The sequence below is a fragment of the Pinus tabuliformis genome, chromosome 5_1 (genome assembly GCF_031772625.1).
Source record: "Pinus tabuliformis cultivar Carrire ecotype Pingquan chromosome 5_1, CPIR1, whole genome shotgun sequence".
Lineage (NCBI taxonomy): Eukaryota > Viridiplantae > Streptophyta > Pinopsida > Pinales > Pinaceae > Pinus > Pinus tabuliformis.
In genome coordinates this window covers 376,711,117-376,728,692 of record NC_142305.1, presented here as the reverse complement: position 1 = coordinate 376,728,692, position 17,576 = coordinate 376,711,117, and positions in this window count along the sequence as shown.

The window sequence follows — 17,576 nt, the reverse complement described above, 5'->3', positions numbered from 1 at the left end:
GACCCAAAACATGGGCTTTTAGCCGCAAAAATGTCCTTGGGGGATCCTGTTCCCAACAGGACCCCAACAGAAACATCGTGACTCGCCCTTGACTCACTATGCGGGCACAAAGATCTTAGCGCGAAGACCTCCCAGCTCAACCTGTATGACTTCAACCTCGGTAGTGCACTGTGCGGCCACCTGCTTCGCTTCTTCAACCATCTGCTCGGTCACTGCTCTTGAACTGTTGGCCTGAAGCTTTTGCTGAGTTGCTTGTAGATTTGCAAGCTTTCCTTCAATAGAGGATGTGACCAAGTAAGCCTCATCCAACCAGGGCTTTAGTTGTGCCTTCAGCACTGCCTTCTTGTGTTGCACTACATATACTTGTTCTTTTAACTGTTTAGACTCCTGTAGCTTTGTCTGTCTCTGGGTGAGCGTGATGGTTTGTGCTATGCCTTTCACCTTGTCATAGTGCTACTGCAGTTCTCGTGCTTCTATCTCCATCCGCTCTACATTAGGTTCCTCCTACAGGCTTGTCAGGAACTCGAACGATTGTTCAAAAAATTGTGTGCAGTCTACTACTGCACTGTCAACTGCCACTATTACCTCTGTGATAGTGGTTGCGCGTTGCACCTCTACTTCTGGCGGAGTTGAAGGCTAGGCCTTCAACTGTAATTCAGTAATCTATAGATTCAACTCCAGATGAACCCTAGCCATATCTATGTGAGTGTCACACACCCCTGTAGCAAGCTTGCGGATGCGCACATCGACTGGTTCTTCCTCAGGAATGGCCAACTTCAAGACCATTTGGCATGCCTCATCCATGACCAGAATTATACGCTTGTTTTGGTTAGTTACCTCAGTCACGGTGGCGATGGAAGAGTCTCACTGTAGGGCCATCTTCTCATTGTTAATCACTACTCATTGATCACCTATCCGTGATCACTCCATATTGCAATAGGTGGAGCACCTCCCCAGGGTGCGCTGCCAGATTCAACCCTACTCCCTTGAGGGCGCTGAAAGTGGGCCTGTCAGCTTCATTCTCCGTGGTCAGTCCTCCACCACGCAGCACGATCACGCTGGAGACCTTCACATGCAGCATCTGAGAAGCTTCTGAAGTGCCGATATTGAGGCTGATGGACATCGTGCCAGCCTGTGACGCGTGGGTCTACAGCTCCTACAGACCTGTCTGGATGGACCCCAATATTAGTTGATGTTGTTGCTCAAACTACTATAGGGCCTCTGCGGTGACATCCCGCAATGTGTCTCCAATGTCATGCAAATCGCCCTTTGTGAGGGTGATTGGGTCCAACGATGTCTTAGTGGCCTTGGATTTCTTCCTCGACCATCCTTTCTCTTGTTCCCATGGATTCTTGATGCGGGCGGACATCGCTTGTGGGTCTGCGCCGTGCTGTTCTGTTTGCTCGTCCGTCTTTTCCTCTATCTCAGGCGAAGGCAACCTCGCTCCTTTGTCAGAGCCCTACTTTGTTCTACCTGTTTTCTTCTCCATCTAATGAGTGGCGTCTCGCTTTGCCTGGGCCTTGTCAACAGCCTCCTTCTTCCTCTTCTCAGCCAGCTACGCCATCTTGAGCTTGGCCTCCTCCTTCTTGCATTGCGCAACGGACTTGCTCGCCCCCACTGCCAAGTATGATGTAGTGCACCACTTTTTCGGCGAATGATCATGTACTACATCAATGGCATCATCCGTTGCCAAGTAAGGCAAGTAATACGATGTATACGCAGGGTCCTTCCACACCCTGATTGACACATGGTGAAAATTTGCGTTGAACTCTGCTTACCCTTGCAGGTTGGCAAACACAGTAGGCGAAAACTAAAGTTTGTGATTAATGGCCTTGCGAATGTTCATCTCCATCAAGATCCAGAAGATCTTGTTGTCCTTGATGCATTGCGCATCCTTGGTCTCTCATAGCAAAGCGTACTTCACTGCTTCTCGTAGGTCCGACATGACAAAGGGGAATTGACTATCTTCCAGTAGCTTCCATGCTACTAGCACAATAGATAAAAAAAGCCACGTGTGGTGGAAGGTCTTGCTAAGCTCCTGTGCCTCGCGGTAGTTTGAAAGGAACTCACTGTAGAGATAGTGCACCCAATTGAACCGGACTCCTTCAACGCATTGGGCTTCTAGTGGGATGACAGGTACCGACACCTCATCTACGCAAGACTTCCTCATCACCTTTCCTGCCAAAATCTATGTGGCCACCTTTACGGCAGGGTCACTGACACTTGAGATGTCATATCCATGTGGCTTCTTCACAAGCTTAAATTTCTCCTTCATGGCCTCTATGAGGGCCTACTCGCCACCTTTTTTGTCAAACCTCATGGCCAGAATTTCTCCTATGTAGGGCAGCTGCGTGAGCCTATGGATCAATCTATCGGTGATGGGTATTGGATCCTCCAGCCACAGACACCCATCATGCACCAAGCATAGCAGCTGCTTGATGACCAACACTGTAATCGGGGTGTGGTTATAATGTGGCACCCATAGTAGGTTGAGTAGACTTGCCTTGTCTACTCCCCTAATCCACTTCTGTGGTTCCAATGAGGTCATCCCGATAGTTGTGTCTATGATGCGGCGCATTAGTTGCTCGGTCACTAAGTGTGGGAACTTCTCATGGTCAGCTAAGTCCCAATCTTCGAGTTTTAATAGAGGAACCCACCCCAAGCGCGGTCCTTCAATGACAATCTCATCTAGTAGTAGAGGAGTTTGTAAGGGGACCTTGCTCTCATCTATGTCTTTTGGCACCTTAGTCTTGCCCTTGTGCAGAGGGATGTACTCAGGCAACCGGATGATAGGGTCAGCACCCTGAACTTCAACTTCCTCCATGTCTATCCCCAAGTCCTCATCATCCATCGGGATCTCTTCGATTTATTCCTCCTCCGGCTCCAGATTGATGGCTTTGCCCTTTTCCCATTCGATGGGCTTGTTTGTTGGTGGGTTTCTTCTCGGTGACATGCTCACTATTATTGTAGGCTGGTTGCCCTTTTTATCCTTCACACTCTCCTTGGTTTGGGTCGTCTTCGGTCTAGGTGTCCGTGGGGATTTGGGAACTTCCGCTAATACTTCTGAAAACTCCAGGGAAAATTATTTTACCTCCTAACAACCTCTGGCACAACCTCCTAAGTTGTCATTACTTTGGTGTCCATAGCTTCTGCGGGTGTCGACATGACGCTATTCAATAGTTCTCGTGTCGCCTATGGTAATTGTTCAAATGCCAAACTCGCTATCAGAGCTTCGAATAATTCTCGATTCATGTGCACCTGAGAGCTTAACACCTCAATTCTCAAAATGCCAAGTGTTTTTCACTATGCATCCACCTGTAATTTATAGGGAATTTTGAATTCAAATCCGACCGCTCCGCCCACATTCAGTTCATTAATGCCAGATTGGTGGCAGATTTCCAAGGATATGACCCATAAATTTCATCTTAGATGCTGATTTCCCGCTCCATTTAGCCACATTTCTACTATTAAATCATGAAAAATGACTTTAACGGTCACTTTCCAGCTAACCTGCATGATTTCTTCTTGGGTAGCACAGCTCGCTTTGTGCTATTGCGATCCCTGTGACTCTTCCTTGCTTCATACAATCCTCCAATCGTGCAACTCCCCAACCTGGGAAATGTATTTTATAGTCCCGCGCCTCCTTTCAGCTGCCTGGAGCACTAAGATTGTGCTACCCTCATATAGTCACATGGCCGAACCACTAGTGTATGGCTTCAATCGGTTGCCATTCACCTTTCTTGGGAAGGGATCTCCATTCAATTTAACCAACTGAACTGCTCCACCATCGGTAATCTCCTTAATGACGTAGGGCCCTAACTAGTGCATTCTGAACTTCCCTGGAAATTTATCAAATTTAATGTCATATAACAAAGCCAGATCATTTACCTTAAAGGTGTGCAACTTAATGTGCCGATCATGCCATGCTTTTTTGCACTGTTTTTGGACCTGTTGGTGGAATCCAACTAGAAATCTCTCTTCCTCAAGCTCAGCCAACTGCACGAGCCTTTCTTCCAGGGCTCCATGATCCATCATACCCATGAGTGCCACTATTTGTAGACTAGGCACAATGTAATCCATGGGCATCACTGCTTCAACATCGTATACAAGCCTAAAGGGTGTATATCCAATCAACTTTTTGGATGTTGTCCGATAGGCCCATATGACTACAGGTATGCGTAGGTCCCAATCACATCGCTGAGCATTGCAAACCTTGGTCAACACATTTTCCAACACCTTATTTAATGCTTCCACTATCCCATTAGCTTGTGGGTGATAACTTGTGCTCTTCTGGTGAAATACCTAAAATTCCTCCATCAGCGCACTAATCGTCTCATTCAAAAAGTGTGTACCGCAATCACTCATCAAAATCTTTGGACAGCCAAATCGCGTGAGTACATACTCAAAGATGAACTTCACAGCAGTCGTGCCTGTGCAATCCTTCACAGGCTATGCCTCCGCCCATCGAATCAAATACTCAGTCACACTGATAATGTACCGTGCTCCCATCTTCTTCACTTGGGGCTGAATGGGTCCCACAAAATCTATCGCCCATTTCTTGAAGGGTTGTAACATCATCTATGGATTCAGAGGAAGGTCATCTCTCTGCGATGGCCTACCAATCCTTTGACACACATCGCGTACCTTGCAATAAGCTTTTGAATCATAATGGAGGGCCGGCCACCACAACCGTGCGCATAGAATCTTTTGCGTGGTCGCTCTCCCTGCATAATGCCCTCCTGCAGTGCCCCCAGGAGTGTCTAGGATGATAATGCTCCTTTCAAAATCTGGTAAATATCATCGCAATATTTCATCAGACCCCATTTTGTACAGATGCCTAGCAATGATAGAAAAGTTTGTCGCACTCACCACTAAATCCTTCTTCTCTTGGATGGCGTAACCTTCCAGGGAAATTATTGTCGTTAGGAAGTGTATGATGTGTTCAAAATGACCATCTGCGACACGCACTACAAATAGTTGCACGTCAGGAAAATCCCTCCTCCAAATTAGTGGGCTCTTCCTCTGTTTCGATGCACGACAGGTGGTCTGGTCCTGTGTTCAGTCGTCCAGGATTCACAATAACTTCAAAATCATACTCCTGTAACAATAACAACCACCTGCAGATTCTACCCCCCAACACAGGCTTATTGACCAGGTATTTCAACGCGGAATGATCTGTATACATCTTAAAATGTCCACCTAGCAAATAGTGTCTAAACTTCTGGAGCACGTATACCATGGCTAACCCTTCATGCTTGGTGGTGGAATATTTCTTCTTAGCCTTAGATAACCTTCTACTTGCGAACACTAAAAGATGGTCCAATTCTCCTCTGCCAGCTTGTGCCAGTACTGCTTCTAGCGCTATACATGATGCATTGATATGTACATGAAACTCATTCTTCTAATCCGAGTGACCAAAATCAGCGTGGTGACCATATTTTCTTTCAATACATCCAAGCTTTTCTTACAGTCCTCATTCCAGCGGAATGTGACATCCTTTTTCAACAACTTCTCCATAGGTGTGGTGATCTGGGCATATCCCTTGATAAACTTCCTATAATACCTAGTATGTCCTAAGGTTGTGCGCCTCTATTTCACACTCCTTAATGCCTCCAAATTAAGTATCACTACGATATTCGCGGGATCTACCATCAGTGCCTGTCTACAAACCACATGACCCAACAGAGTCCCAAAAGGAACACAAAACATGAACTTCTTTAGATTGAGCGTGATCTGGTACCTTCGACAGGTATCTAGCATCAGGCGCAAACTATCCACATGGCGTTTCACCAGCCCAAACACTATCCAGTCATCAAAGTACACTTCCAGGAACTTATGAATAAATTCCTTGAACGCAGCAATGACTATGCACAAAAAAATCGCAGGTTCATTCTTCAATATGAAAGGAATTATAGTGTACTGAAAAAATCCTTACTCAATCACGAAGGTCATCTTGCTTCTATCCTCCTGCGTGATTTTGATCTAATTGTACCCCGAGAACCCATTAGTGAAGGAGTATGCTTCCTAGTCACCTACATTATCCAATACCTCATCAGTGAATGGAGTCGGGAGAGGATCATGTACACAAGCGTCATTCAAATTCTTGAGAACTACACATATCCGTATTTCATCCTTCTACTTCTTTTCCTATACCACCATTAGGCTTACCCAATAATATTCTTCTATGGGCTCAATGATGCATGCTGTGAGCATCTTGTCTAGCTCTAAGCAGACCTTCTCCTTATACTTCGGATTGAGATGGTAAGGTCTTTGCTTAATCAGCTTTGCGTCGGGTTTTACTATGATCTTCATAATACCCAGGTCTCCTATTATCCCTTTTAGCTCCATAAACTTGGTAGGGAACAAATCCTAGTATTCACGAAAAAATTCAACGACCTTATCCACCATCGCGTCATCCCAGTAATCTCAAATATTTGCGAATTTTGGCTCCACCTCTGTACCAATATTTACCTGTTTCATTTTCAATAGTGTGGTTATATCATGATTCTCAATCTGCGGTCCCTCAACCTCGTAGTGTCCCTCTATTTCATGGATGTTAATCTTTCAATGATCCTCATATTCTTCGTCAATAGTCACATTATACAATTCCAGTGCGTGGCTCAGCTGAGTAGTCCAATCGGGTTTAATCAGATCTAAAGGATATTGCGGTATCCTAAAGATTGCTGCTTTCACTTCTTGTAGCACTTCGTCAATACAGTCAAACCCATCTTCAAAGTTGAATGTCATTATGAATCCTTTACGCAGAATATCCCATTCACCTGTACCATGGTGGAGCTCTATTTCCAAGTACCAGTTCATTGGGATGACATCCAAGGTATGATAGAACAAGTGCACCCATTCCGGTTGGGGCTTTGCTCCATAAGCCTGAGCCCATTTGGCCAAGTGTGTGTGCAGATCATCCTTCCCATCATATTTGTCTGTCATTCATACCTTCAGCTTCCCAAAGCATGTGTGCATCATCCTCCTACACTCGCACCAATCATCAAAGCTACCCTTGTACATACCCCACCATCTGGCAGGCATAGCGCACAGTGCCCAGTCCAAAGCCTGGAAGCGCTGCTTCTCTGGTACTTCCCTCTCAAGTGCATCCAAAAATACATCTACATCATTTAGGCCATCATAAGTGGGTAGATTTCTTACCTCTGACAACACGCAGAACAACTACTGGGTCATCATGTTACATCTTAGCGTGGTTACTTCATGTAGCCGATTCTTCCGGCACTCTAATTCTTCATCAGAGCCTAAGGTGCAGGAACTCTCGTGATCCCATGTAATTCATCCATCCATTGTTGGATTCACCCAATCTTCGTCTCGCGTTGTTATCTTGTATATGCAGTCCAAATCATCATCGCTCTCATAATCGCACACTGGTTCAGTATAGCGTGATCCTTTAGCAGGATCTAGGGGTACTATTGCGTGGAGTGATTTCTTCTCAAATATCATCTTTTGCTTCTTTAGGTTGATTACCCCATTCATATCAGTAGCCCAATCAATGCCAAGGAGTGCATGGTAGGGGTTGTTTTCATCCACAATTTCTATTACTTCAAAGTAAACCGATGCACTTGCGTCTTTAATACCCACAGTCACTCCTTCCAACCATCCCATGGGGATGATCTTTTGCTGATTTTCCATCCTTAACTGAATCGGGGCCATTGCAGCTCAGGTCTTCCCGTCCGCTCCCAAGTTTGCTTTGGTAGGACTGTTTTGGAGAATTTGGTATATACGGAGAAATACTAATTCCCTAGATAAGTAGCCATATCTACAATAATAGTTTAAATAGGGAAAATTTTAAGGATGGAAATTTATCTTAAATCTTAGAAACCTTGGTGAATCTCACTAGTCCATAAAGCACTTTAGCCTTTTCCTATAATCAATATATAAGACAAAGAAGATGAGAAGACCTACTTGTAGTTCCACTTTCCTCTTGTCTCCTTTTTATCGATCTTGTCACTCATTCCCATACTTAACACGCTTGAGAAGTACCTGTAAACACCAATAAAAGACAAATAACTGATCAAAGCAAAATATTTATTGAATACAAGTGAATGGAATCAAATACATTTCACACATATAAGCATCATATGACAATACAAACGTATGGGAAAAAGGTGCAAATACTTTATTGAATAGAAGAAGGAATTACAACCATCGTGTTTGATTCAAATTCATTCCTTCAACTTGGATCCCATCCACATCACACCATGACAAACTTGTAGCATTATAATACTTGCTTCAAATCCAATTCTCATAGCAACATTATCTCCTTACAATTCAACGTAGTCTAGCCCCTGATCACTTTGATGAGTGGTCAATTTATGGGGAGATGAAGGAGTTTTTTGTCATAAATGGTGGTACTGAATGGCCTTCCATACTTAGAATTAGTTACATGGAGGAAGGGATGAGAGGATAGGATGCATCTTAACTCATTCCTCATACATTTTTGAGCTCATAGGAGTTGATAAGTGAGGGAACCTTCTAGATGACTCCAAAAGATAAGAATATTCGCCAAACCCTATGTGAATTTCTCTCAATCTCACCCAACGTAGGTGAAAGGAGGCCTAAGTGCTCTGCAGAGCACCCTGGCATGGAATCAACTGCTCTGCAACACACCCTTAGATGGTCCTACCTCCGCTAGTCCCTATAGTGGTCATTTCAGGATGTCTTTAGGTCATGAAACTGTCTAGGAAGTAGGCATTCAAAAGGGTGACTTGTTTAAGGCATGTAGCAATTGAAATTAGGGTTTAATGAGCCCTAAAACACTCATCTAGATGATGGGAGTGATGTGCCCAAATGGATCTGTAACAAGGGCATTCACACTTGACCCCAGATCCCAAATAACTTGATCCATTTCATATTCTCCTATCTACGGGGTCAGTCTCATCTCTCGTCTTGTCCTTGCTTTATGCTTACCAATCTTTTGTACCATGCACAGTTCACCTGGAGTGCTTTCGGTGCATCTATTTATAAGCTCCTGTAATCCCTTCACAGCCTTGCTATCACACAACAACTTCATGCAGGTTTCTAGGAAGGTCGTTGATGATCCTCATCATTGGGTAATTATATGGGCCTTAATTGGCCTTAATTCACCTCCTAGCTTAGTCAAACCAACTATTCTCACAACTTATTGCATACTTTTGATTATATTTTGTTTATGAGATGAGTTAGAGTTGGATATTTTGCTTTGTGGTCTAATGTGCATGTAATGCAAGAATAAAGGATAAAAGCAAGGAACGATGGCAAAGACCTTGGTCAAAACTCAAATGGGACAAGGGAGAGGAATTATAGGAGGTAAATCCTCCTCGTTTACTACCCCTCCATTTGAATATTCCTCCATCAGCTCGGAGTAAAAACAACCAAATCATGAGGACTAGAAGAGAGTCGAGCAAGTGAAAAGGATAGAAAACCATTTTATTTTGAGTGGGGAGCCAGGCCTCCCTAATTTGGAAGGAAGTTGTTGGAAACTTCAGATGTATAAGTAGAGAGGCTTAGGATCTTAGTAGGATTCAAATTCTTATTGTAAAAATCTACTTTATTTCTGAGCTACAAGACTTGTGATAGTTTGTTATGTAAACCGTGGTTTTTATAATAAATATGAGTTTTGTTTTGAGCCAACACTGAGTTAACTCAGAGGGATAAAGCTCTTGGGTTAGGGCCTAACCCGAGAAGCCAAAGCTCCTCTTTATTGTACGTGTATGCTAACATAGGTTTTTGGTTCTATTCATTTGCTTAAGTAGCTTCCTAGTTTTCTATTCATTTGCTTAAGTCGTTGCATTTTCATTACAACAGTATAGCGTAGATGATTTATGGTTCTTCTGTTCTTCTGTTGTACATGTATGCTAACATATGTTTTTGGTTCTATTCATTTGCTTAAGTAGCTACATTCCACTTACATTAGTGTAGAGTAGATCAGTTGTGCTTTAGTTTACCTCCATTTGTGCCTTCTTTCAATTAGCAGGTTAACTAGGAGAAAAATATCACCATAAGGTTGTTTGTAGGTGTCTCAGGGACCATGACTTGAGTAAGAGACCCTTTAGCAACCCCAAAAACACAGGTTTCTAGTTCTCGCATGAGCTATGGAGCTTGTTGTTTGATGCACTTACTTATTCACCCTCACTGGATTTTTTGTCATTTTCATTGAAACCTCCTAGAACACGTTCTTCATGCATAATCCCCTTATCGTCCGATCCACAACAAACTTTCCCAATCACTATCCGATTCATTATTTTATCCAACTATCACCTCACGTGAAGTCTTCCACCTACTTTATGCACTTTAAATCCCCACCGTCGATCTGCCTCACTTGATCTGACGACTATCACGTCACCTCAACACTTTATCCGCTTTAAACCCCCATCGTCGATCTACCTCACCTGATCCGATAGCTATCACTTTACTCGATCGCCAACTAGCTTGGCTTATCTCCACCATTGATCTATCTAGCATGATCCAACGGTTATCACGAAATCTCATGCGGATTCTCGCATGATTGTTATTTGCCCGACAGCATGCGAGAAAAGTGGTTTTCCCATGCTACGTGTCACCCAGTTAGGCTAATCACGTGAAATTTCAGAATACAAATTACAACTTTGAGGGTGCGCGAGAAGCTACTTACCACCGTTAAAACCCGCTCCATCATTTCTGCACATTTCCTTTTCCCGTGATATGATCTTTTCTATCCATCCTCTGATTAATCTTGTCCATCCATCTCTTGACTTAATCTTCGTGATAAGATCTCCATCATTCATCCTGTTTGTTCGTCCGGTTCGTCTATCTATCCACTTAACCTCTGCGATAAGACCTCCGTTGTTCATCCTATGCATTCACCCTGTTCATCCATCTTTTCACTTAATCCATCGCGATACGATCCCCACCATTCATCTTATGTTCGTTGGTTGATCCAATGGTTCTTATGCACTGCTGCTTCCTTATGTCCTCCTTTCACTAATTTCGTCCTTTGATTACTCTTTCGCCTGAAAACTGATTTAACTTTGTTTCCTCATTTGCACCTTATTATCATTTGATGCTCTTTACTTTTGTAACTTAGATAGCAGCATTAGGTTAGTGATTGGTCTAGCAATTCTGCTTAGCATAGTTGTTTAATTGGTTAATTAGGTTATGGTGTGAGTTAGCATTACAAGTTGTTTTCTTCATTACTGCAGTAGAGTAGCTTTCTCTTAGAATAGATTTGCTCTTCTTGCATCAAAGAATCAAGCTTCTTTTGACCCTATAGAAGTCTGGCTTGGAACCCCTGGGGTCTCTTGCCAAATGAATAGTGACAATAGGCAGGATCTTCACTTTTACTTGTGCAGATAGCACTGTCACCTCCAAGTTTGTACGAACCCTGGGTTGATAAGTAAAGCTGGTAGCCCTGGGAGTTGTAGCATTCTTGTTGTAATAACTAGGATCATCAATTTTTGCTAATGTTGTCGGGGAGGTGTCTAAGTAGAATATGATTACTGCTTTCTTCTATTTCTAGTCTCCAATTTTCTTCCATTAGTTTATTTCTGCAAAAGTAATCTAGTTTCTTCCTTTCTTTCAGTTGTCATTATCTTCTTTCCATTCCATTCTACAAGTAGAATTTCAATTCAGCAAGTATTTTATTTTTTAATAGCTTCCTTTCTTTCATTTTTCATTATCTGATTTCCTTTTGATTCGACAAGTAGAATTTCAATTTAGCAAGTAGTATTTTTCTGTTAGTAGTCTTCCTTCAATCAACAATTTCATTCTGCAAGTAGAATTTCAATTTAGCAAGTAGTTTTTCTTGTTAGTGGTTTTTCATTCAATCAACAATTTCATTTCTGCAGAGTACTTTCTAGCTTAAAAAAAAAATCTTACAAAAACCAACCCAGAAACATTTCGTTTCATGCCTCATAGGAATAGGGACAATTCAGGAAAATTCTTGTCAAATACCCCCATTGCATCCAACAGTCAACCTTCTCTCTTCTTCAGTGACAGTGAATTGGAAGACCCTTTAGGTGAGAAAACTTACATATTTGAGGAACCTATAGGGGAAGAAGAAGAGGAAGAACCCATTCCTACTAAACCAATGGCTTAAAATAGAAATGACAGAGGAAAATAGAGTGATAATTGAGGGTGCCTTCCCCATCAAGAAGACTAATGGGGACACTAAGATTAAGAATATAAGCCCCTCTTCTCTACCTCATTTCCACGGCTTGACCATAGAGGACCCTAACACTTTCCTATTTGAGTTTGTTGTTATATTCCGAACCTATGACTATACAGATGATGATCAAAATTTAAAACTATTTCCATCTACCCTCAAGGATGTGGCATTGCACTGGTTCATGGGTTTACCTGGAGATAACATCACAACTTGGGATCAGATGCAACAGAATTTTAACAAAAAATATAATGATTATTGTAGGTCAAAGGATACTAGAGAAGAGATTTTCAGGATGACCATAGGCCAGGATGAATCCTTAGAAGACTATGAAGAAAGATTCCAGCTCAGTTACAAAAGGGCCAGGTGCACACATGACCTTGAGTCACTAAAGCTGGTCCTACTTAGAGGAGTAAGGGAGGATCTTTTGGATACCTTACATATGATAGAAAGAGGAGATATCTGCCAATTACACTATGAAGATATTAATATTGTCTTCTAGGGAAACCAGGAAAAAGGGTACGGGTAGTCAACCTATGGCCAGTACATCATCCTCCAACTCATCCATCAAGGGTGAATTTTGAAATATGCTGTAAGATTTCAAAAGTGATATGCTATAAACCCTTGCCTTGCAATTGGACACCATGAACATCAAAAGGAAGCAAGAGGAAGCAGAGAGAGCCTTCGCCATCTTTTGTCCTAGATGTAGTAGGAGGCATCCTAGGAATGACTGTTCATTGAACTATATTAAGATTTGCTCAGTATGTGAAGAAAACCAATCCACAGACAAGTGCCCTTCTCTACTTGGACTCAAAGCTGTATATCAAGGAGCTGAAGGGGTCACTGAGTAGCTTTGCTACATCAACCAAAGGAGACCTCTTGGGTCTAGACCATATCAACAGGGTATGCAAGGGTCATCTCATGCATATTACAACCCCAACCAAACCACATCTATACCTTCTTGGTGACCCATACTCATCCTTCCTGGTCTACACCCGCTCCTTGGTCCTATACATCTTAGTATCATTGCCAGCCAACCGACCAGTCATTTCAACCTTATGTTTAGCCCCAACATTAGTGGAATACCCCACTCCAGGGGTGGAGGCCCTAATTCAACAATGTTCCAATCCTATTGCCTCCACCACCTACCCAACCACAACTCCTGCACTCTGCTCCACCCAAGCAACCCCAGAAGCCTACCTAGCCAAATCTGAACCCAAACAATAGGCAGGCTCAACAAGTATACAGTGGAGAGACATCATACCCACCTTATGATGTATAAATCTAGGAGATCAACCTAAGTTTTGGTAGAATTATCTCTGATAACCAATGTCCCTCTCCACATAGGGAGGTTGAGGAAGAAAGAGAGGAAAGTAGCCTTAAATTAAATCCACCCTTTCCTGAGAGATTAGCCCAACCACTCCAGCCTACCCCAGAAGAAAATGAACTTTTGGGAGAATTGAAAAATATATGTGTAATGATCCCCACTTCTCTATGAAATCAAAGATGTTCCCATTTACAATAATCTGATTAAGGAGAAGTGCTTCAAGCATCCAGGAAGAAGAAAAAGGGATGCCCATATAATTAATTTCATTGGGTAGTTGTCTGACTTAATGCTAGGGCAGGTAATATGTCCAAAATATTTGGACCCTGGAAGCCCTGTAGTAGATGTGCACATCAATGGCACCATTGTCTCACACACTCTTATTGATCTTGGGGCTACCATTAATGTGATTACCAAGGACACCATGCTCAATCTCAACCTCCAAGGGTCATTGAGGAAGACCACAATAGTTCTGCAACTTGCAAACTGTTCCACAGTCACCCTTGAGGGAATTGTGGAGGATGTGATGGTCTCCATTGACTCCTGGGAGTACCCTGTATATTTTTTAGTTCTCTAGCCTAAGGCTAAGCTTACTGGTTACCCTCTCATCCTTGAGAGGCCATGGTTGGCCACAACTGATGCTTACATTAGCTACAGAGCTGGGAATATGACCATCAAGAATGGGCATATGTCCAAACATTTAGTCCTATACTCTCCTGCTCAACCTTCCCTAGAGCATGATTTACCTTTATGGTTAGAGGAGGAGGAAGAAGATGAGGTTTATCCTACCCAACTTTATGTTTTGGAAGCAACCATAGGAGGAGGACATCAATATGAGGATGAATTAATTGAACACCTGCTCCAAATTCCAACTCCTAGTTCATTACCTCTAGAAGAAGAAGTAAGGGAAACCCAGAACAATCATCCAATTGACTTATGCTTGCCAATTCCAACCCCCTCTGTGTCAAAACCATAGAATTAGGCCGAGAAAACTTTGAAAATTAATCCATCTCTGTCTCCTCTTGAAGAGGAAGAGTTATGCAACATGTTGAGAGAAAACCTAGAAGCCTTTGCTTTGAGTTACAAGGAAATGAAGGGAGTACACCCCTCAGTGTGTACTCTCCACATATAAATTAAAGAAGGTTGCAAGCCAATCAGGCAACCAAAAAGGAGGATGAATCCATCTCTTAAAATCATAGTCAAAGAAAAACTTCAAAAACTTCTAGATGCAGGATTCATTTACCCTATCTCAGACAGTGAGTGGGTCTCTCCTTTAGTGTTAGTTCCCAAGAAAAATGGTAAGTGGAGGATTTGTGTAGATTATAGGGAGTTGAACAAAGCCACAAAGAAGGATCATTTTCCCCTACCATTCATTTACCAAGTGCTAGATTGCCTAGCAGGGAAGAAGTTATTTTTTTTCCTATATAGATTCAGTGGGTATAGCCAAATACAAATCTGCCCAGAAGACTAGGATAAGACCACATTCACCTATCCTTCTGGTACTTTTTCCTATAGGGTACTTCCTTTCAGCCTATGAAATGCTCCTGCCACTTTCCATAAAGTAGTCTCGAGTATTTTGGTTGAATTAGTACATGATTCAGTTTAAATTTATATGGATGATTTTACACCTTATGGTTGTCATTTCCAGGAAGCCCTGACTAACCTAGGCAAGGTATTACACAAATGCATTGAAATGAATCTCTCAGCCCAGAAAATGTGAATTCTTAATGACTAAAGGGACTGTGCTAGGTCATTCAATATCTCAGCAAGGACTGCAGGTGGACCCAAACAAAATAGCAATCATCCAAAGGGTCCCACCTCCACAAAAGCAGCGAAAAGTCAGGAGTTTATTAAGGTTATTTGGATACTACTGAAGGTTCATAAAGGACTTCAGCAAGTTGGCCTCTCCTTTGTTTGGGTTGTTGGCCAAAGATTCTAAGTTTATATGGTCGAAAAGTTGTCAAGAGGCCTTAGACATTCTAAAGGGTAAGTTAATCACTGCACCAATTCTCATAGGCCCAAACTGGGCCCTCCCTTTTCATATTCATGATGATGCCTCACACAAAGCCATAGGAGCAGCCTTAGTTTAGGAAGAGGATAAATTGCCCTATGCCATCTATTTTACCAGTAAGAACATGTCAAAGGTTGAGCTAAGTTATACTGTGACCGAAAATGAACTCTTGGATGTTGTGCATTCATTAAAAAAATTTAGGCATTACATTACTTGCTATCAAACATTTGTGCATACTAATCATGCTACAATCAAATATTTAATGAACAAGCCAGATGTAAATGCTAGAATTATAAGATGGTTGCTTTTATTATAGCAGTTTGATATAACTATTGTTGATAAGAATGGTAAGGAAACTTTTGTTGCAGACTTTCTATCTAGGATGAATCTGCCTGCAGGTGAAGAAGGAATGGTGGATGATCAGTTACCAGATGAGCATTTGTTTGCTATTTCAGTTCTCTCCCCATGGTTTTCTAGTATAGCAAACTATTTGGCATCATCACAGTTTCCACCAAACTTTCCCTCCAAAGAAAAGAGCAAGATAGTTAGGAAGAGCGCCCCCTTCACCTGGATTGAGGGCAATCTTTTCAAACTTGGCCCAGATCAAATCTTGAGAAGGTGTGTAAAGGAAGAAGAAGTCTTTGACTTCCCTCTGACCTGTAATGATGGGCCTTGTGGAGGTCCTTTTGCAGCAAAGAGGACAACATTCAAAGTGTTGCAAGTAGGCTATTATTAGCCTACTCTTCATTAGGATGTGAAAAGTACATTAGTCAATGTGATTAGTGCCAGAGGATGGGAAATCCTACTCCAAGAGATGAAATTCCCCTACAACCTCAAGTGAATTTTGAGCCATTTGACAAGTGAGGCATGGACTCCATTGGGCCGATCAACCCACCTTCAAAGTGAAAGTAGCACATTATTGTGTGCACTGATTATTTGACTAAGTAGGTTGAAACCAAGGTGATTAAGGCAACAATAGAAGAGAAGGTGGCTGAGTTCCTAAGGGAGAATGTATTCTACAAATTTGGGTACCCTACAGAGCTATTCATAGACCAAGGCAACCAATTTACCTCTAGCATGATTGAAGAATTGCTCAGCCATCACAAAATAAACCATAGAACCTCCACTCCTTATCATCCACAAGCTAATGGGCAAGTGGAGGTGACCAACAAGGACTGGAGAACATCTTAACCAAGGTAGTGAGCAGCAGTAGTAAGGATTGGGTAGAGAGACTAGTTGAGGCCACCTCGGCCTATAATACAACATGGAAGACCACCATTAGATTTACACCCTATGAGCTAGTCTATGGGAAAAAGGCTTTGTTGTCCATTGAGTTTGAATATAACACATTGAGGATGGCAGCCCAACTATATTTGGATCTCAGTCATGCACAAAAAGAAAGATTGTTCCATTTGAATGGCTTGGATGAATTTAGAATGCAGGCCCTCCTACATACAAAGATAGTTCAGCTTCAGAGGAAGATCTGGCATGACAAACATATTCAGGAGAAGCAACTTCAAGAGGGACACTGGGCATTGTTTTATGATTATAGGTATAAAGACTTCAAGGGCAAGCTAAGGACAAGATGGCTCAGACCTTATGTGGTGGAAAGATGCCATGATAATGGTTTAGTGCAAATCAGAACTATAAATGAAGAAGCCATTCCATTGCTTGTTAATGGACACCAATTGAAAATGTACAAGAGGCCTTTATCAAAACAAGGGTTCATTGACAATATCAATAAGATAGTGATGATGGTGGAGCAAGTTCCAACTCCTCACTCATTAGGGCATTGAAAAAGAGAGAAAAAAATAAGGATTCAAGTGAAAACCTCCATGGGGCGCTTGAGTCCCATCTTTGGGTTCAAAACCTTATGAGGCAGCCCAAGAATGAGAAAAAATGAAAAAGAGTAAGACGATCCATGGGTGAAAACCTTCCTTGAGGCACCCAGGGTAGCTATATAGGGTGAAAACCTCTCTGAGGTAGCCTAGGTGTTTTTAATATATCTATATATATATATATATATATAAGAAAAAAAAAAGAAAAAAATACATAATTGTTATTTGCAGGTGGGTGAGAAAGATAATCAAGGAGAAAAG